Consider the following 23599-nt stretch of genomic DNA (forward strand, 5'->3'; position numbering starts at 1 on the left):
GGTGGACCTGGGGATATTTAGGAGTGTGGAAATCTCGCGTAGAGACGTCTGACACAAGTGACAACCAATCACCTGACCACTTTCGAAGTTCATGAGTTCCACACAGGACCCCATTCTGCTCTCTCACGGTTTCTAATGACTACTGAGGTCGCTGATATGGAGTACTTGGCAGTAGGCGGCAGTAAAATGCACCTAATATGAAAAACGTGTGTTTTTGGGGTTGTCCAGATACTTTTGATCACTTTGTGTAAGTTACTCTTTGGCTGCCAGAGGTTGGGATGGTAGCAGATGACAGAGAGAGTGAGCCGGCTGCAGCAAAAAAATGTGTTAAGTCGTGAACGAATGAAATGATCGTCGGCCGGGGCGTTCGACCGCCGGGTGCAAGTCTTGTTTCAGTCGACGCCACACTGGGCGACTTGTGGGCCGGTGATGAGGATGAAATGAGGACAACACAACACCCAGTCCACGAGCGGATAAAATCTCCAGCTCTGCTGGGAATCTAACGTGAGGAGTTTTCATGGTGGATAAGCTGAATGGAGAACGAATTTCATTTGGGGTGTTCCCTGGTATGATTGAGGATAAACGGTTATTTTGGATGATTTCATAGAGACGATACAACAATTTTAATAAAGGTAACATGAGTATAATTGCAAACGCTAATCGCAAAGTATTGTAGTGTAAATACAACTTTTGTTCAACAATATCTACGTTTTAGTTTCCGCAGCGGATTGTCGGTCCTGTGTTCAGAATCTTAATTACTATTCGTCACTCTCCACCTTTAGTTAAACATGTTTTGTAAGATCAGAGTAAATTTGTAACTTACATATCCTTTGTGTATATCAGTTTTCATTGTGTATGATAATGCAAGAGAAGATAATAGTTTCAGGTTAGCACGATTCACTCTTGTGTTGTGACAAACGTCTTAACATAATTTCAGTTTAATCTTTTTCATTCATTTGTAGACATTTTACCTACATTTACCCTTACACTTTGATAGAAAAGCACTGAACTGTCACGTCTTATAGTATTGCTCGAGGAGTTAGCTGCAATTTTTGAAAGATAAGAGATTTCTCATTTATCAAAGCACCTAAAATGAAAGTAAGGAAATCTGTCGTGGGGTGGTTTATTTAAGGCATATGTAGTTTATAACTTCATGTTCTTACATTGAACAAGGCGGAGCAGAGTTATCTGTTGCAGGTTAGAGGCAATGGTAGGTCCTAAAGAAACTTTCAGAAATGTAATTAAGAACCGTACTCATTTTTAAAATTTTCATACCATTCAGTTTTTAACAGGGCGCTGTTTGAATACAAGACGATTGGTCAGTGCGTTGTGACTGTTTGAGGAGGAACCCATTCTATTTACTGTTGATAGCCATTTTTTGTATTTAATTTCAGTTAATTTGTCATCACACCAAAGTTGCATTTGAGCAAGCACATCATTCGCCTTTTCCTCAGATTGGTGAAGAAGTTACTGTTGCCACGGATGGGATTGGTGGAGGCAATGTGCAGTCTTCAAACAAAGCACGAGCTGTGTAATGACAACGGAATGATCCATGGCCCACCGTTCGAAAGGTGCTGCAAACAGTAGTGAAATGGTACCTCTAGTGCGGTTCCAAGCTGCAGAGGATGCAGGTGGTGGTCACATTGAACAACGTTTGTAGCCTGGAACGTAAACGTGGTGCACAATAACGAATGTTACCCTCTTGTGCGTAAATTAAAATGTGTTTCTTTCAACGGTTTATTCTTTCTCTTACGCCTGTCCTTGATTTGATTTGATTTGACATCAGGGAAGCAGAAACAACATTGGTCAAGCCCACTGCTGCCCGCACCGTAACAGAGTTTATAGTGCGGTATCATTCCCTGTGTCTCTAGTAAAGCCAACGAATGCCCTTGAGCAGTGCAAGGAGATCCTTTAACAGAGCTTTGCTAGACACAATTTCTTCAGGTCTGGTTGGTCCGAATATTCTGTGTCTTTTAATCTCCAGTGCCTCGCTTTCGAAGATCAAATGTGATGCGGTTTCCTCGCCCCTAGCACACATCCTACATTTGGAGTCTTCTTTTATTATGTACATTGTATTCAGGTGTTTTTTGTAGGTGTTTTTGTAGGTGTTTTTTGAAGTTCCCGTGGCCTGTCAATAGTCCAATCATGAGTTTCAATTCTCTCCCGTTCAAGCCTAGGATTGAGAGACTTCTCTTAGAACACGGCATCAATATTTTGCCATGTTTTTGCTTTTGGACCTTAGCCCAATATTCTACTTAATATCTCCTTGTCCAGTCTCGTAATTTTATTTTGATCATTGCCTTTGTGATTGTCAGGACAGATTCTGGTCCAGTAAATGGTGTCATGGCCACTATCTTGGCCAACCTATCAGCTTGTTCATTATCACTAATCCCTGAGTGACCAGGGACCCACAATAGGTTTACCCTATTGCTTTCCCCTATGTCCACAAGGACTTTGTGGCATTCTGCCAATATCTTTGATCTTGTTGCAGAGGCCTCCACTGCTTTCAGGGTTGCTTGGCACCCTGATAGATATTTCTGCTTGAAACACAGTGGCCATCTTCCCTAGAGATATTGCACTTTCCAGCCTTGGCTGCACTCCATATACCCAGACCTCAACACCTTGGTCTGTTTTAGAACCGTCAGTGAACCAGACTATGTCCCCAGTACAGTGTCGAAATTTGTTCTCCCAGAGTTCTCTATTTCCAATTACTACATTGAAAAGCTTGTTGAAGCAGCTGGGAGTTATTATATAGTCGGCCGGCATTTTCCCAACCATAACTATGACTGCCTCACTCAGTATCTTAGTGTGAAACCTGGATAACCCACTGAGTTCCAGTTTTTGCCAGTCTTTAACCTGTGTGCTCCAGCTGCTACCTTCATCTTTAGCCACAGGTGTAATGGGAGCATGTCCAGCATGGTTTCCATCCCAGCAGTGGGTTTGCTGCTAATTCCGCCTTTAATGGCTAAGTAGGCCAATCTCTGCAGCTTAGCAAGCCCTTTAGCAGCTACCTGCCGTTCTACCTTTTTCTACAACACCGTAGCCCCATAAGTAATCACTAGGTCTTACTACCGTGGTGTATATCCAGTACATACTCTTGGGGATTGAGCCCTAGTTTTTACCACAAGCTCTCCTGTTACTTATTATAGTACCATTCACCTTGGAACAGGTGCTCCTTACGTGAGGAGTCCACGATAGTTTCTCATCCAGGGTTACCGCTAGATATTTCACTATCCCCTTACTGGTAGAGTTTCATCGAGAAGCTTAATATTTCAGTGTGTGTGTTGGATCATAAATGATACTACAACGATCTTAGGACTGACCCTTAGATCCTGTTTCCTGCACCAATTTTGCACAATGTACAGTGCTCCTTATGCCATAGCTCTGACCATACTTAAGAATTTGCCAAGTATTACTATGATAAGATCGTCTGCGTATCTCTGAGAAAAGTACTGTCTAGAGTTTAATTCTACAATGAGTTCAGTCACCACAAGGTTCCACAGTAGAGGGAACAGGATCCCTCCTTGCAGACAGCCTATGGTGTTGATCACCATTTCTTCTTGCCTCATGGTGGCTTCTACCTTTCTGACCGTAAGCATGGTTCAAATCCACCTGCAAATGGTGATCGCCAAGCCATGCACCTCTGCTGCCTTAACCATGGGTCCGAAGATTGTGTTGCTAAAAGCCCCTTCGATGTCCAAGAAGATGCAGAGGTCTATTTCCTGAACGTGTTGTGCTTTCTCCAGCTTCCCAACAAGTTGGTGGAGTGCAGTTTCACACGATTTTCCTGGTTGGTATGCGTGTTGGTCTATGGGTAGAGAGACCCTAGTTAACATTCTCTCCCTAACATGCACGTCGACCAATTTTTTCTAGTGTTTTAAGAAGAAAAATGGCTCTGAGCAGTACGGAACTTAACTTCTGAGGTCATCAGTCCCCTAGAAATTTGAACTACGTAAATCTAACTAACGTAAGGACATCACACATCCATGCCCGAGGCAGGATTCGAACCTGCGACCGGAGCGGTCACGCGGTTCCAAACTGGAGCGCTTAGAACCGCCGGCTTTAAGAAGAAAGATCGGTCTCATATCCTAGGCCTTGGTAAGATCAATTCTCCCTGGCTTTGGAATGAGGATAAGCTTCACTGCCCTCCAGATATCAAGAATGATTCCTACTGCTAGGCTAACCCTAAATAACCTGCATAGGAATCTTATTAACTTCACTCCTGCTTGTTGCAGGAGCGATGGAAAAATTCCATCTGGGCCAGGTGAATTGAATGGTTGGAATGTTCCCGCCGCCCATTGGATTTTATTACGGTCAACACATTCTCTGACAGATTCCCAGTTCTCCCCTCGAATAAATGAAAACCGATATCTCACAGAGATCTCATCCTGGTCTATGTTGCCTGTCAGAGTAGACTGAGGGAACTTAGTGATGTGGAGTAGTTCCGGCGCCTCCTGTGTTGTCCTTGTATACTCCTCATCCTCTTTTCTTAAAGTTCCTCCTTGATTAATTGGTATCCCGGAGAGGATTTTGTGAAGTCTGGCTTGAGCAGCCGTACCATCTACCTCCTCACAGAATACCTTCCAGGACGCCTGCTTTACTTGCTTAATTGCAAGATTGTATTTGAGAAGGGCCTCCAGATATTCTGCCGGCACAATACCCTCCTTTATATAAATAGGGTTCCCGAATCAGGGCCACGCCCACTTCCTGCCTACCCAGATGAGTACTCAGGGCAGCAGTGGCCCCTTTGCTGTGTTTCTTATTTATCTGCAGCACATTCAGTCTCCATCTTACCGCCATTGTCGCTTCTGATGTAAACCTGGCACGTAATTAACGAATGTTACCCTCACGTGCGTAAATTGTGTTTCTTTCATCGGTTTATTCGTTGTTTCTCTTACAAATGTTTACACAAAATTTTGTTGTTTCTGTGATCATTCGTTTCTCACGGGGGCCTTTCAGATAGGCAAAGTTGCATTATTTCTACCCTGTGCTCCCTGTGGCGCCACACGGACACCAGAACCCGAGCAGAGCGGGAAGTGTGCTAGGCCGAGGCGGTCTGACAGCGAGGACTACTCTGAACTACAGTACGATCGGCACGAAGGCCGAGCCCCAGCCCGCAGTTCCTGAGGCCGTTCATTTGCGGCCGGTGACAATAGGGCGCTATAAAGATGATAGATAACGTCCAACTCATTAACGCTACGACTTTCTTTCTCAGTAGTTGAATACTAATTTTGCTCGTAACGAACGTTATCTGAATCAATCTGGAATAAACAACTTCGATGAAACGTTACAGTGAAACCGACGTGGTGACAGGCACTGCTGTCTTATAAGTAAGCGGTAGCAGAAGCAAAACAGAAACTTCCTGTAGTGTCGAAAAACTTGATCCCGAATTAATGACCTCTGCTGTATCAGTTGCATATCAAGTTGTATTATATGGGAAAGCTGGACAAAGTACTTGTTGTCTCAACTTATTAGAAAGTAATGTCACTATTCTTCATGGCTGAAAAGCTTCATTTACGTTACAGGCAATAGTTTCCTACGCACATCTCTCTTTTACTGAGCGACATGTTTCGCGTTTTACATTCTGAAATGAGCGCCAGGCAATTAAAAAAATCTCAAGAGAAAGTTGATAGTTGTTTACATTCTTAGCACAAAGCTGCCAGATGACACTCTTTAATGATGTCGCACAACCCGCACTGGAGCATTCAGATTAGGAAAAAAAGGGTAATCAAGATACAGCAGCAACAGTATAAAATTAATGACAATTTTCTTCTAAAGATGTTATTCTTGTAAAGCCATTTACATATGATGGAAGTCTTTCTTCCTGGCTGTCATGTGATATCTGTGGAAACATTTGTTTAAAACTCTCCTACTTACGTAAGAATGAATTGGTTGTCAGTTCTACGCTTTGTGACAGTGATAATGTCGTCATGATTTTACACGTAAGAATAAAATGAAACCTTTAGACAAATTCATCTTTAGTGCATCAAATTTAATCAGTGAGGGACAGTATAAGCAGATGGGTGAGAAAGCGCAATACCCACTCGTTAGTGTGAGGATGAGAGAAGTTGGTGGTTGCAGAGAACCGGCCTAGAATCCTGACCCTGTTGTGATACCAAACAATCTGCCTGAACTTCAATAAGAGTGAAAATACATTGCACGAAATATTTAAAATTGATGTGTTACATAACCGGTCAGTTTTAAATTTTTTAGAAAAACTGTTTCATTGTCTTCCTCCTGTTCATTAAGTTTCACTTGTAACTTCAGGGCACAGCTTGACTAAAAGGAAGGGATCGCCTGATGTGACGCATCTTGAAACATCAGCGAATCGACTCTTCGCTAATGGGCGGAAGTGTGTGTCACGTGGGATGTGAGGGAAGCAAGAAGGGTTAACTTTTAGAGAGACACCAAGCCTTGACTACAGCAAGCAGATTACAATCGATGTAGATTGCAGTATTTTTTCGCGATTGATGGATGAATTAGGGCGAAGAGTTGTATCAAGCATGTCATCGGACTGAAGACCAAAACAACGACAGTACTTTCGTTTGTGAAAGCTAGTTAGTTCTGAAATGTAGGATGAGCTACATTTCTTATACTGCTGCAAGCAATAAACTATTTCATGTTTCTCTTGACGAGACATCCACAACTGTTGATGTTCTTCATCAGTGATAGGCTGGCTATTGTTGTAATTTTTTATTTCATAAAGGGAAGGCACAACCTGATTTCGACACCTTCTAACAAGTAGGTTAGAAACCAGATTAATAATGTTGCTCACGCAGCATATGTTCGTTTTATCGGACAACAACAAAGTTATTGACTGTGGATGGTATCGTCAGAATAAAAATAATGAAGTCACAGTAAAAAAGTCTTTAATTTTGGCACTTATCTTGAATGGATTCCCACGTAGATTTCGTCGAGGTTGTTAGGCTCATCTTGTTATTCTAGGATGATTCCACTTTGACTGCTAGAAGGTCCAGATCTGTATTTTAGCAATATTTGAAAACCTAACAAATGCGTTTTTCAGGAAATTCTTAATGATCAAACAATCCCACATCATAACAATGGTATGGTAGAAATAATTTTTGACTTGGTGTTCACGATCCACATTTTTATTAAACTTCTTGTAAATTCAAATATACTTCTTCTTAATTGTCACATCATCAAAAAAAACAGTTTTGTATCAATCTTCATATATTTAATTTCCACTTTAACCAAACACAAGACTTGACTGTTCTTTTACAAAGCGAAATAACAATTTAACTTCCGCAAAGTGAAACAAAGACTGTTCAGTGCACATTCGCGCCAAAATGGTTACAAGAAGTCAAAAATTATGACAGTCTCACAGAACTGAATACTCACAAGAATCATATCACTGTAATATATCGATTCATCGGAGTACCTAAACATTAATAAAAACAAATATTGTCACAAAAATATGTCTATTACTTCGCAGAAAAGTAGTACGATATTACTGGTATCGAGAACTGGGATTGGAGTGCCGTAATGGTCACTTAAATAAAGAACAGTTACAACTTGTACCCCAATTTCAGGGGCATCTGCAAAATCATAAATAAATAATGACGCCTACCCTGATCGTTAGCATGAAAAAAAGCTAAACAGTACTGATACTAAAATTCTAACGAAAAAATTCTGTATAGCCCCTACGTACATAAAATGTGAGTCCATAAAAGGCAAATAAAAGAGGTTAAATTGGGTTAAAATAGTGGATGCCTGGTACATGACGTAAAACAACAGACCGGCCGCAAAGAATCTCGCAAGCAGAATTTACATAAAAGGGTATAGGTCCTCAAAGTAAACAAATCAAAATATGATAATTCCCATCCAAAAACCTCCAAGGGTCCGGGCTTAAGGGCGTACCCAATATGGATTGGCATAAAGTTAGATAGGCTGTCTTTCAAACACTGAAACGAACAGAAAAGCGGGTATGCGTTCTGTGGACCTGCAGGCATGCGTGAATACACAATGTAAACCTTGAGCACAGGGTATAACTGGTATAACTTAACCACTGCTGCATACAAACACATCAGGCCCTTGCCAAGCTTTCTTAATGCTAACAATCTGCAAAGGCGTTATTATATATCTATAAGTATGCATATACACCTTACGATGGGACCTGAAGTTCCCGAAACCGAGTTGTGTTTTCCTTTTGGAAAATAAATTTTTTTTACATCTATCTCAGATTTTATCACTGATGTTGTTGTTGTGGCCTTCAGTCAAGATACTGGTTTGATGCAGCTCTCCACGCTGCTCTATCCAGTGCAAGCTCTTATCTCTGAGTAACTACTGCAACGAATCTGCATAGTTTATTCATCTCTTGGTCAAAGTCTACGATTTTTACCTTCCACGATACCCTCCAATACTAAATTGGAGATCCCTTGATGCCTCATAACGTGTCCTACCAAGCGGTCCCTTCTTTTAGTCAGGTTGTGGCACCATTTCCTCTTCTCCCCAATTCTATTCAGTACCTCCTCATTACATACGTGATCTACCCATCTAATCTTCAGCACTCTTCTATAACACCACATATCGAAACCTTCTATCCTCTTCTTGTATAAACCATTTATAGTCCATGTTTCACTTCGACACATGGCTACACTCCATACAAATACTTTCGAAAAAGACTTCCAGACACTTAAATCTATACTCAATGTCAACACATTTCTCTTTACGGAAAGGGCTTTTCTTGCCATAGACAGCCCACACTTTATATCGTCTCTATTTCGACCATCATCAGTTATTTTCCTCCCCAAATAAAAAAAAAATTGTCTACTACTTTAAGTGTCTCCCCCCTCCCTCCTCTAATCTAATCTCCTCAGCATCACCTAACTTCATTCGACTACATTCCATTTCCCTCGTTTTGCTTTTGTTGATATTCATCTTATATCCTCCTTTCAAGACACTGTCCACTCCGTTCAACTGCTCTTCCAGGCCCTTTGCTGTCTCTTACAGAATTACAATTTCGTCGACAAACCTCAAAGTTTTTATTTCTTCCCCGTGGATTTTAGTTCCTACTCCATTTTTTTCTTTGCTGCTTGCTCAATATACAAAGTAAGGGATAAGTTGCAATCCTGTCTCAGTCTCTTCTCAACCACTGATTCCCTTTCATGCTCCCTCTACTCTTATAACTGCCATCTGGTTTCTGTATAAATTTCTGTGTAAACAGCCTTTCGTTCCCTGTATTTTACCCCTGTCACCTATAGAGTTATGAAGATAGTATTCCAGTCAACATTGTCAAAAGCTTTCTCCATGTCTACAAATGCTAGAAACGTAGGTTTGCCATTCCTTATTCTATCTTCTAAAATAAGTCGTAGGGTCAGTATTGCCTCGCGTATTCGAACATTTCTACAAAATCCAGAATGATCTTACCTGAGGTCGGCTTCTACCGGTTTTTCCGTTCTTCTGTAAAGAATTTGCATTAGTATTTTGCAATCCTGATTTATTAAACTGACAGCTCTCTGATTTACACAGCTGAAGACACCTGCTTTCTTTGGCATTGGAATTATTATATTCATCTTGAGGTCTGAGGATATTTCGCCTGTCTCATACATCTTGCTCACCAGATGGTAGAGTTTAGTCATGGCTGGCTCACCCAAGGTTATCAGTAGCTCTAATGGAATGTTGTCCATTTCCGGAGGCTTTTTTTTACTTACGTCTTTCAGTGTTCTGTCACTTTCTTCACGCAGTATCATATCTCCCATCTCACCTTCATATACGTCCTCTTCTATTTCCATAATATTGCCCTCAAGTACATCGCCCTTGTGTAGACCCTCTATATACTCCTTCCATCTTCCTGCTTTCCCGCCTTTGCCGAGGACTGGTTTTCAATCTGAACTCTTGATATTGACACAGGTGGTTCTCGTTTCTCCAAAGTCTCTTTAATTTTCCTGTAGGCAGTATCTATCTTACCCCTAGTGATATATGCCTCTACCTCCTTACATTTGTCCTCTAGACATCCTTGGTTAGCCATTTTCCATTTCCTGTCGATCTCATTTTTAACGTTTGTATTCCCTTCATTTCTAATTTTTTTATATTTTCTCCTTAATTGAATTCAATATCTCTTCTGTTAACCAAAGATTTTTACTAACCCTCACCTTTTTACCTACTTGATCGCCTGCACCCTTAACTATTTCATCTCTTAAAGCTTCTCATTCTTCTTCTAGTGTATTTCTTTCCTCTGTATATGTCAATCGTTCCCTAATTCTGCCTCTGAAACTCTCTACAACCTCTGGTTCTTTCAGTTTATCCATTTCCTATCTTTTTAAATTCCTACCTATCTGCAGTTTCTTCAGTTTTAATCTACAGTCCATAACCAATAACTTGTGGTCACAGTCCACCTCTGCCACTGGAAATGTCTTACAATTTAAAATCTGGTTCCTAAATTTCTGTCTTACCGTTATATAATCTATCTGAAATCTTCCAGTGTCTCTAGGTCTCTTCCATGTATACAACCTTCTTTCATGATTCTTAAACCAAGTGTTAGCTATGATTAAGTTATGCTCTGCGCAAAATTCTACCAGACGGATTCCTCTTTCATTCCTTACTCTCAGTCCATATTCACCTATTCCTTCTCTTCCTTTTCCTACTATCGAATTCCAATCCCTCATTACTATTAAATTTTCATCTCTCTTAACTATCTGAACAATTTCTTTAATGGCATGATACATTTCTACAGTCTCTTCACCATCCGCGGAGCTTTAACTTCACTAATTCCCACTATATCTAGCTTTAACCTACCCATTTTCCTTTTAAATTTTCTAACCTAACTGCGCGATTAAGGGATCTGACATTCCACGCTACGATCCGTAGAACGCCAGTTTTCTTTCTTCTGATAATTATGTCCTCCTGAGTAGTCCCTACCCGGAGATACGAATGGGGGGACTACTTTACCTCCGGAATATTTTGGCTGGCCGATGTGGCCGAGCGGTTCTAGGCGCTACAGTCTGGAACCGCACGACCGCTACGATCGCAGGTTCGAATCCTGCCTCGCGCATGAATGTGAGTGATGTCCTTAGGTTAGTTAGGTTTAAGTAATTCTAAGTTCTAGAGGACTGATGACCTTAGATGTTAAGTCCCATAGTGCTCAGAGCCATTTGCACCATTTCAAACGAGGCATAGTGCTATGACGATGTAAATTGTATCACATACCCCAGTCATTGAAGACCAAAAAAGATCGAATATGAGAGAAAACCAATGTAGTCGCCAAATTTTGTGTAGCGGTTGGAGGGAGCTGTTATGAACGACGGACTAAAACTAGGGTGTGAGCGAGGGGGGGTGTTAAAATTACACTTTTTATGTTTCTTCTTGAGCAGCTCGAAATGCGCGGCTTCTAACGAAAATGTTTCCTACCACAAAACCAAACTTCATTAAACGTAATACCAAAAGAACCTTTTCCTTTTTTAGGTGGAATTGTGCCTATGTTGCAGGGGATAGAAAAATCGCAGGTTATTAAAAATAGTATTTTAATGGAATACAGTTGCTGTTTACTGTTAACTGAAGTAATTTAAGAACAAATATTAAATGTATAGACCACGTTTAAATGCAGTAGTCATATTAAGGGATTAAATGTGTTCTGGGGTGGTAACACTGTCGAGGGGACGGGGGTGGAAGGTTGAAGTCCGACGGAATGTAGGACCCCAGGTTGTGATCGTGCACTTCTCTCTTCCATTGGACAGCAAACTGAAGAGCGAGCGGTTAATTCCCCATTCTATTTACCCCACTACGTCACAAGAAGCAATAAAGTGCTCCACAAAGTTATACTGAAACTCCGCAGTGCATCTGGTGAAACAGTGTGCAGACATGCCGCCGGTATTTATTTTCTGCAAAGTGCATTAACATACATGGAATACAGGTATGATTTATTAATAACACGAAAGTAAGAAACACATAAGGATAGATAACATGTAAATCTCTGCACACTGTTCTACACTGCTAGACGGGAAATTGATTTTAGTCTCCTGCACGGCAGCTGTAGGTTTCTTCCGGGAAATGTAAATTTCCCTACCACGAGCTCTACTGGATTTTCATATTGCAGACAGAGTATTCCTTCCCAGAACTTCACGTTCAGGTCTCTTATGCGAATAGACAAAATAACTTCACAGAATTCGTGTTTATATGGTGGAGTTATTTTCTGTTTATTAAATGAGTACTTATTTGCAGTGTTAAGTGAGCTGTTACGTAAAAATTTCTACAGCTAGAGATGTTAACCGTTTACCACACTTAAGAGCCAGACCTAAGGGTAACAGACTGTGAATAAGTAATCCAAAACGTCGATTTCATTGTCTCGACTACCACTGGGTGGAATTTTTTTTTTTTCAGGATGAGGCTTATGAAATGCATTACCCCATTCTCAGCTCTCCCAACATCTGAAGAGGCCCAGAGGTTTAAGTTGTCCCCTGCTGCAACAGGAGCTGGTAACCTAGTTGATACTGAAATTCAGGTATTTCAGGCAATGCAAATACATCATATTACTATTCTAGATTAGAAAGTGATTAGTACCAATCCATAAGACATATTCACATTCCCCTAGGAAGACATACTGAAGATGTATGGTAAGTGGCTCCACTCACAAGGGGAGGCCACCAATTGTGAAATTCAGATTCAATACATATTGCGCATAATAAAAGCTCATGGCCAGAGGTGTAATGTGGCAGTTAGCTCATGAGCCCACGCGAATAGTAAACGGTTGTGAAATCACACTAGACCTCTGAGGAACAAATAATCCTGAGCTAATAACGAGCATCAAAACGGACATAGGGATTAGTAAACACAGGGTTGTCGTAGATGTGTGCACCAAGATGCACTTCTCAGCCGTTGTCGACAAAATCGACAAAATAAACCGTTGCTGTGAAATAGTCTCTACGGTTAATAATTTTCTTCAGTGTCGTGGCGCAGCGGTAAGCGCTCGTGTTCGTAATCCGAAGGTCGCCGAATCGAATCACGCGCCATGCAATTTTTTTTAGTATTTGTTTCTTGTAATTCAAATGTGTGTATACACACACACACACACACACACACACACACACATATATATATATATATATATATATATATATATATATATATTCCCGGATATCAGTTGCAACAGTTATGCATATAATAAGTTGTTGAAAGCCGTTTGTCGTGGAAAAACTGGCACCTTCGATCATCATTATGTTTTCCGCAAACAAAGTTGTATTTCAAATTAATTTTCTTCATAATGTTAATCACGTTTAGTTAACGGCAGACGTAGAAACGATATTCCGAAACGAATATAGCGTAAGTCAAACGTTCCAATTAGAATAGGAACCCCACGAACACAAATTTGCTGTGGCAGGTGTAAAGTATAAACTCCGTTACTCGCTCGTTACACTTGAAGGACAGATGTTGAATGGGCCGAAACGAGCCGCCGCATAATAGCGTAGTTGCCTGCTAACTTCGAAAGAAGGTAGATGCGGTCCCTAGCGCAACTTATAACATCGTCGAAAATCAGTGCGGACGTGAGAGCTTTGGTATACCCTGTTAAACAAACGGAAAAACGGAGGCGGTACAATTGGAGAGCGATCCGCCTTCATCAACATGCATAAGCAATTCATTAATAATAAAAAAAATATTGCATGGCGCTAGATTCGATCCGGTGACCCTCGGATTACGAACCCGAGCGCTTACCGCTGCACCACGACGCTGAATAAAACAGTTAATCGTCGAGAGTATTTCACGGGAACGGTTTTTTTAACTGTCGATTTTCTCGACAACGGCTGAGAAGTGCATCTTGGTGCTTTGCCACATTACACCTCTGGCCATGAGCTTTCATTATGCGCAGTATGAATCGAATCTGAATTTCACAATTGGCGGCCTCCCCTTGTCAGTGCAACCCACTCTACAAGTGCCAGCAGTTATTGAATGTAAGAGGTTTATGCAGTCGACCAGTAACACAATTAATGCTAAGAGAAGCGCAGTAACTTTCTGGTCATTTATTTATTCACCACCAAGTGACTGCAAATCAGTTTCACGGCTTTATGATACTCTGTCAACGATAGATGGTAGCAAGGAGCCACATTTACCGGTCACGCAAACAGGGAAAAGTTCAGTGACAATACAGCACTTACAAACGGCAAAGCCGGAATGGATAGACGAGAAATTTAAGGATATGGAAGCTTGCGCGCCTGGGGATAGATTATTCAGCTTACAGAGATTATTCAGCTTACAGCAAAATTGAAGTCACTTTTGGAGAAAAGAGAAACACCTACATGAATATTAAGACCACAGTTGTATAGTCGTCTTTCGCGAAGAAGAGCATGTTCAAAGTTGGACAGAATATAGTAAAGAGTATATATAATGGTAATAAACTTAATGAGAGCGTTATAGAAAGAGAAGAGAAAGTAACTGAAAATGAGGCAGGAGATATGATACTATGAGAAGAATTTGACAGAATCGCAAAAGACGTAAGTAGAAACAAGTAACCTGAAGTAGAGAAGACTCCCAAAGAATTATTGAGGCCTCTGGGAGAGCCAGCCATGACAAAACTATTCCAATCTTCTGTGCAAGATATTTAGGATGGAGGAAATACTCTTTGGCATCAAGAAGGATGTAATAAATAATTTTTATTACAGAGATGGCAGGTGTTGGCAGATGCGAATACTGTAGAAACATTAGTTTAGTAAGTCGTGGTTGCTAGATATGACACGAATGATTTACAGAAGAACGGAAAAACTGTAGAACCTCACCTCGGGAGAGGTTGTTTTGGGTTCCGGACAAACCCAGAAACACGCGAGGTCATTCAGCACCCTCGACTTATCCTAGAAGATCTAAGAAAGTCGAGCCTACGTTTATAACATTTGTAGAATTAAGGAAAGTTTTTGATCATGTTGATTGGCATACTCTCGCCGAAATTCTGAAGGTAGGAGGACCAAAATACAAGAAACGAGGAGTTATTTATAGCTTGTACAGAAACAAGGCTGCAGTTAATATACTCGAATGGCAAGAAAGAGAAGCAGTAGTCGAGAAGGTAATGAGACGTGCTTGTAGCCTTTCCCCAGAGCTATTCAATCTCTACTTTTAGCATGCAGTAAAGAAAATCCAGGAGAAACTGGGAAAGGGAAGTAAAGTTTCGGGAGCAGAAACAGAAGATTTGAGGTTTGCCGACGACATTGTAGTACTATCAGTGATGGAAAAGGATCTCCAAAGCTGTTGAACGGAATGGATAGTGTTTTCAAAATAAGTTATAAGATGAACATCAACAAAAGTAAACGAAGTGTGATGAAATGTAGTCGAATCAAATAAGGCAATACTGTGGAAATTATATTAGCTAATGAGAAGCTACATGAGGTAAATGTATTTTGATATTTGGGCAGAAAAACAACTTCTAACTGACGAATTAGAGAAGATATAAAATGAAGATAGGCAACATCAAGAAAAGAATTTTTGAAAAAGATGAGTTTGTTAACATCGAATATAAATTTACATGTTGAGAAATCTTGCACTGAAGTGAAACATGATCATAGTGTATTGAGACAAGAAAAGAATAGAAGCTTTTGACAGGTGGCTTTACAGAAGAATGTTGAACCTTAAGTTGGACAACTCGGATAAGTAATGACAAAGTACTGAATCGAATCGGGAAAAAAGAGGCTTTTGACACAACTTCTATAAAGCGGGGAATTCGTTCTTAGGACTCTTCCAGAGGAACTGAGGAATCGTCGGTTAGGGAAGTGTGATATGTGGCAGGGGAGGTGGAGGGGAAATTAAAAATTGCAAAGAGACACCAAGGCTTGAATGTAATGATCAGTTTCAAATGTATTTAGGTTGCAGTAGCTACAAAGAGGAGTTTGCCCAGGGTAGACTAGTGTGCAGAGTTTTAGCAAACTACTCTTCGGAAAGAAGACCACGACAACGGCTAGGCCTACTAATATTTTTTTTTCGCAAGGACGACATATATAGCATCGGTAATAAGTAGGAAGATACAGTGACGGAAAAAAAATCGCAGAAAGGAACATAATTCAAGCAGAGTTATGAAATTTCTGGAATTCACATGTTTAGCCAACACATTTGAGTGATAAACATTGCAAACTCGCTGGTTAATGTAAGCACGAGATATGCCCTTGCAGATGTGAAATGGTGGTACGTTAATAACCGGTGTAATCTCCGGAATGTGGCATGCAAGCATGCAAACGCGCATGACTTGTGGTGCACAGAAACCAGATGTCAGTTTGTGGGATAGAGTTCCATGCCTGTTGCAGTTGGGCGGTCAGTACAGGAACATATATACTGGTGATGCACGACGGTGGAACTGTCGTCTGATGATGTCCAATATGTGCTCGACTGGAGACAGATCTGTTGATGGAGTAGGCCAAGGCGATATCTCGACACTCTGTAGAACATGTTGTGTTACATCAGCGGTGTGTGGGCGAGAGTTACCCTCTTGGGAAACACGCTCTGAAATGCTGATCATGAATGGCAGCACAACAGGTCATATCACCAGAGTGGCGTACAGATTTGCAGTCACGATGTGGGAGATAACCAAGAGAGCGCTCCTGTTGTAATACGAAATCGCGCCCCAGACCATAACTCCAGGTGTAGGTCCACAGAGACAGGTTGGTTGCAGCCCTTCAACTGGCCTGCTGCTAACCAACTCACGGCCATCACTGATATTGAGGCAGAACCAGCTTTCATCAGAAAACACAACAGATCTTAACACTGCCATCCAACGAGCTCTCGCTTGGTACCACTGAAGTCAAAAACGGCGGTGGTTCGGGGTCACTAGAATGCAAGGTACAGAGAGTCTGATTCCCGACTGTCTTTGAAGTAACCCATTTGTAACAGTTCTTTGTGTCATTGTGGTGCCAGCTGCTACTTAAATTGCTGATGCAGATGCAGTACGATGCCCCAGAGCCATATGCGTCTCGGTAGTGCCATATGGCCGTCCGGAGCTCAGTCTGCTTGTGACCGTACATTCTCGTGATCACCACTGTCAGCATTCATGTACAGTGGCTACATTCTCGCCAGGTCCTTCAAGGTGTGGTTTTGGCACACTAGTGATTTCGACGACATAGTGCGGTGTTACATGAATTTTCTTTCATCAGTTTTTTAACTGGTTTTATGCGGCCCACCACTTAATCCTCTTCTGAGCAAACTTCTTCATCTCATACGCCCTACGTCCTGGATAAAGTGTTGGGAGTATTCTCATCTCCGCCTTCCTCAGCAGTGTTCATCGTCTACTGTCCCCCATAATGACATAAAAATTTTGTGCAGACGTCTTAACACATGTCCAGTTACCCTACCTCCTATTCCAGTTAACGTTTATCAAATATTCCACCTTATTTATTTTCTTACTTCACTCATGCTCATAAATGAAGGATAACTGCAGAATGTGGTGCCGCACCACGTGTCACTACAGAAAACTGGCGCTAATAGCATAGGCACACAGGGAACACACACGACACGAATCTGTAAGTCCACGGTATTGGTGATACAATGAGAAAGCCATCCCGAAACACAAGTGCTACAAAACCCCACTATTTCCAGCGCATGTACCCCGACATCAGTATGGGATATGATCACCATGCACACGTACACTGGCATACTTTGGATCAGGTGGTCGAGCAGCTGCTGGGGTATAGGCTCCCATTCTTGCACCAGTGCCTGTCGGAGCTCTTGAAGTGTCGTAGGGATTTGAAGACCGAGAGCATCCCAGACGTACTCGATGGTGTTTAGGTCTGGAGAACAGGCAGGCCACTACATTCGCCTGAGATCTTCTGTTTCAAGGCACTCCTCCACGATGGCAGCTCGGTGCGGCCGTGCGTTATCATCCATCAGCAGAAAGGTGGGACGCATTGCACCCCTGGAAAGGCGGACATACTGGTGCAAAGTGACGTCCTGATACACCCGTCCTGCTACAGTTCCTTTGTCAAAGACATGCAGGGGTGTACGTGTACCAATCATAATCCCACCCACACCATCAAACCACTACCTCAATACAGGTCCCTTTTAAGGACATTAGGGGGTTGGTATCTGGTTCCTGGTTCACGCCAGATGAAAACCCGGCAAGAATCACTGTTCAGACTATACCTGGACTCGTCCGTGAACATAACCTGGGACCACTGTTCCAATGTGTTCTTGCCACCAGGCTCTACGGGCTCTCCTGTGACCAGGGTCAGTGAAAAGCATCTTGCAGGTCTCTGAGCGAATAAACCATGTCTGTTCAGTCCTCTGTAGACTGTGTGTCTGGAGACAATAGTTCCAGTGGCTGCAGTAAGGTCCCGAGCAAGGCTACCTGCAGTACTCCGTGGCCGTCTGCGGGCACTGATGGTGAAATATCAGTCCTTGTGGTGTTGTACACTGTGCTTGTCCTGTACTGTAGCGCCTGGACACGTTTCCTCTCTGCTGGAATCGTTGCCATAATCGTGAGATCACACTTAGTAGACCTCTGTAGACTGTGTGTCTGTTGACAATTGTTCCAGTGGCTGCAGTAAGGTCCCGAGCAAGGCTACCTGCAGTACTCCGTGGCCGTCTGCGGGCACTGATGGTGAAATATCAGTCCTTGTGGTGTTGTACCCTGTGCTTGTCCTGTACTGTAGCGCCTGGACACGTTTCCTCTCTGCTGGAATCGTTGCCATAATCGTGAGATCACACTTAGTGGCACACGAAGGACTCATGCTACGACGTGCAGTGTTTGACCAGCCTCCAGTCACCATAGTATTCTACCCTCATAACGTCATCAATATGAGTTCTTTGAGCCATTTTCAACACACAGTCACCATTAGCACTCCTGAAAACGTCTGCTCACTTACTCGCTGCACCGTACTCCGACATGTACAAGCCGGCCGCGGTGGTCTAGCGGTTCAGGCGCTCAGTCCGGAACCGCGCGACTGCTACGGTCGCAGGTTCGAATCCAGCCTCGGGCATGGATGTGTATGATGTCCTTAGGTTAGTTAGGTTTAATTAGTTCTAAGTTCTAGGGGACTGATGACCACAGATGTTAAGTCCCATAGTGCTCAGAGTCATTTGAACCATTTTTTGACATGCACCAACACACCTCGGCATATGTGGATTGCTGCCAGCGCCACCGTGCGACGACTGGAGGTCAAATACACCGCATGGTCATACCTCGAGGTGATTTAAGCCCGCAAACCGCTCGCCAGAGCGTTGTTTCACCATGTATCAGCATTATCCTTAATTTATGTGCATGAGTGTATCTGCTAATAAACAATTAGTAATGAAACAAAACGGTATTTGTTTGCTTTTAGTACGTTAACCTCCCGATATTTAATGCGACGGTCTTCTACCATAGTTCTATGGCGTACTTCTACATAAGAAACTCCGTCGATGAGTTCGAAACTTGTCCTATACGCATCGCTCGTATTACTTGTTTAAAACCATTTATCAATTAACAAAGGGCAAAGAAGTTGGTGCATGATCCCGCATGAATATCCTCCAGTGAGGTTGTAGCTAAGCGGCTTTCTGCTAAATAAAAGTGTACCGCCACTTACGATTCTCTTATTTACTTTTCTGTTCTACTAACTGTGTGATACGGATCACCTAGAAGATGCTGCCAATAGACAACTGTGAACTACTTTTGCTCGAAATCTTAACCTGGGCTGTTTGAAGAGACAATTTAACATACAGTCGTGCCAGACTTGTCAATGCATGTTGATACCTTTTCTCCTTCAGTCTTATATTACAACATATTCAGCCTGTATTCCAAAAGCCCCTTGGTACGTTCTACACTGTCCAGTCGCATTATTGTGACCACCTGTCAAAAATGTAAATGACCACGAATGAGCTTCTGGGAAGTCCCAGCAGAGATGTGGAACCATGCCGAATACACTGCCGTGGCCAGCTGCATTAGGTCGGTACTAGGCGCTTCAGTCTGGAGCCGCGTGACCGCTACGGCCGCAGGTTCGAATACTGCCTCGGGCATGGATGTGTGTGATGCCCTTACGTTAGTTAGGTTTAAGTAGTTCTAAGTTCTAGGAGACTGATGACCTTAGCAGTTAAGTCCCATTTTTTGCGCTAGGTCACTCGCTTGAGGATCCAGGACGTGAATAGCCCGATCGAAATGGTTCCACAGATTCTCGATTAAGTATAAAGCCTGGTGGCCGAGATAGTACGGTAAACTTAACCTGACGCTCTTCGAGTCACGCACGTACATCGCGAGCTGTATGACTTGTGGCATTGTCCTGCTGGTAGATGTCATCGTGCCGAGGAAAATAAAACTGCATGCAGGGTTGAACATGGTACTTAAGGACAGACGCATATTTGTGTTGAAGCCTTGTGCCTTCCAGAATGATAGGATCACCCAGGAAATCCAGGAAAACATTCCCCAGACTATAAAGCTTTCTCCTAGGCTCAGGGGTTTTTCTTTCAGACCTTTCACGCTGCACGCCATCGGCCATCTCTTCGATGGAGCGTAAAATTTGCTTAATCTCTAAAGACCTCCTGTAGTCACTCTGTAGGCGTATAGTTCCGATAATGGGGTTCAAATTCCAGCCTTCGTCACCGTTGAAAAGCAGTCAGCATGGGTTCATGAACCAGTCGCCTGTTGCGGAGGCCCATAAGCAGCAACGGCCGCTGAGCCGTCGTTGAGGAGACCCTGTCCCCGTTGGTTTATCTGGGCGGCCGACTACTCCGTAGTTGCATCTAAATTCGCCCGTGCACATCTCCGCGGCCGTCGCTCATGTATGTCGTCCATGTCCCGGCGCCGATTTTCGACAGCGCCATTTTGTCATAAACGGTATACTTTACCCACGGCGGCACGCGAGCAGTTTACAAACGTAGCTGTTTCGGGAATGCTTCTACATCTACATCGATACTCTGCAAATCACATTTAAGTGCCTGGCAGAGAGATCATCGAACCACCTTCCCAATTCTCTATTATTCCAGTCACATATAGCGCGCGGAAAGAGTGAACGCCTAGATCTTTCAGTACGAGCTCTGAATTCCCTTTGTACGTCGGTGTCAACAAATATATTCGCATTCGGAAGAGAATTTTGGTGATTGGAATTTCGTGAGAAGATTACGTCGCAGTGAAAAACGCCTTTCTTTTAATGATGTCCAGCCCAAATCCTGTATCTTATCAGTGACATTCTCTCCCAATTTCGCGATAATACAAAACGTGCTGCCCTTCTTTGAACTTTTTCGATGCACTCAATCAATCCTATCTGGTATGGATTCCACACCGTGCAGCAGTATTCTAAAAGAGGACGAACGAGCGTAGTGTAGGCAGTCTCCTTAGTAGATCTGTCACATGTTCTAAGTGTCCTGCCAATAAAACGCAGTCTCTGGTTAGCCTTCCCCGCAACATTTTCTGTGTGTTCCTTCCCATTTAAGTTGTTCGTAATTGCAATTCCCAGGTATTTAGCTGAATTTACAGCCTTTAGATTTGACTGATTTATCGTGTAACCGAAGTTTAACGAATTCCTTTTAGCACTCGTGTGGTGACCTCACACTTTTCGTAATTTAATGTCAACTGCCATCTTTCGCACCATTGAGATATCTTTTCTAAATCGTTTTGTAATTTGTTTTGACCCTCTGATGACTTTATTACTCGGTAAACGACAGCGTCATCTGCAAACAACCTAAGACGGCTGCTCAGAGTTTCTCCCAAATCGTTTAGATAGATAAGGAACAGCAAAGGGCCTATAACACTACCTTGGGGAAAGCCAGAATCACTTCTGTCTTACTCGATGACTTTCCGTCATTTAATACGAACTGTGACCTCTCTGACAGGAAGTCACAAATCCAGTCACATAACTGAGACGATATTCCACAAGCACGCAATTTCACTACAAGCTGCATGTGTGGTACAGGGTCAGAAGCCTTCCGGAAATCCAGAAATACGGAATCGACCTGAAATCCCTTCTCAATAACACTCAATACTCCATACGAATAAAGAGCTAATTGTGTGTCACAAGAACAATGTTTTCTAAATCCATGTTGACTAGGTGTCAATAGACCGTTTTCTTCGAGGTAATTCACAATGTTCAAACACAAAATATGTTCCATAATCCTGCTACATATCGACGTCAGTGATATGGGCCTGTAATTTAGTGGATTACTCCTACTACCTTTCTTGAATATTGGTGTAACCTGTGCAACTTATCAGTCTTTGGGTACAGACCTTTCGTCTAGCGATCGGTTGTATATGATTGTTAAGCATGGACCTAATGCATCAGCACACTCTGAAAGGAACCTAATTGGTATGCAGTCTGGACCAGAAGACTTGCTTTTATTAAGTGATTTAAGTTGCTTCACTACTCCGGGGATATTTACTTCTACGTTACTCGTGCTGGCAGCTGTTCTCGATTCGAATTCTGGAATATTTACTTCGTCTTCTTTTGTGAAGGCATTTCGGAAGGCTGTGTTTAGTAACTCTGCTTTGGCACCACTGTCTTCGATAGTATCTCCATTGCTATCGCGTAGAGAAGGCATTGATTATTTCTTGCCGCTTACATACTTCACCTGAGCAGAATCTCTTTGGATTTGCTGTCAGGTATCGAGACAAAGTTTCGCTGTGGAAAATACACTCCTGGAAATGGAAAAAAGAACACATTGACACCGGTGTGTCAGACCCACCATACTTGCTCCGGACACTGCCAGAGGGCTGTACAAGCAATGATCACACGCACGGCACAGCGGACACACCAGGAACCGCGGTGTTGGCCGTCGAATGGCGCTAGCTGCGCAGCATTTGTGCACCGCCGCCGTCAGTGTCAGCCAGTTTGCCGTGGCATACGGAGCTCCATCGCAGTCTTTAACACTGGTAGCATGCCGCGACAGCGTGGACGTGAACCGTATGTGCAGTTGACGGACTTTGAGCGAGGGCGTATAGTGGGCTTGCGGGAGGCCGGGTGGACATACCGCCGAATTGCTCAACACGTGGGGCTTGAGGTCTCCACAGTGCATCGATGTTGTCGCCAGTGGTCGGCGGAAGGTGCACGTGCCCGTCGACCTGGGACCGGACCGCAGCGACGCACGGATGCACGCCAAGACCGTAGGATCCTACGCAGTGCCGTAGGGGACCGCACCGCCACTTCCCAGCAAATTAGGGACACTGTTGCTCCTGGGGTATCGGCGAGGACCATTCGCAACCGTCTCCATGAAACTGGGCTACGGTCCCGCACACCGTTAGGCCGTCTTCCGCTCACGCCCCAACATCGTGCAGCCCGCCTCCAGTGGTGTCGCGACAGGCGTGAATGGAAGGACGAATGGAGACGTGTCGTCTTCAGCGATGAGAGTCGCTTCTGCCTTGGTGCCAATGATGGTCGTATGCGTGTTTGGCGCCGTGCAGGTGAGCGCCACAATCAGGACAGCATACGACCGAGGCACACAGGGCCAACACCCGGCATCATGGTGTGGGGAGCGATCTCCCACACTGGCCGTACACCTCTGGTGATCGTCGAGGGGACACTGAATAGTGCACGGTACATCCAAACCGTCATCGACTATTCCTAGACCGGCAAGGGAACTTGCTGTTCCAACAGGACAATGCACGTCCGCATGTATCCCGTGCCACCCAACGTGCTCTAGAAGGTGTAAGTCAACTACCCTGGCCAGCAAGATCTCCGGATCTGTCCCCCATTGAGCATGTTTGGGACTGGATGAAGGT

Source organism: Schistocerca gregaria, chromosome 1, assembly GCF_023897955.1.
Source record: "Schistocerca gregaria isolate iqSchGreg1 chromosome 1, iqSchGreg1.2, whole genome shotgun sequence".
NCBI lineage: Eukaryota > Metazoa > Arthropoda > Insecta > Orthoptera > Acrididae > Schistocerca > Schistocerca gregaria.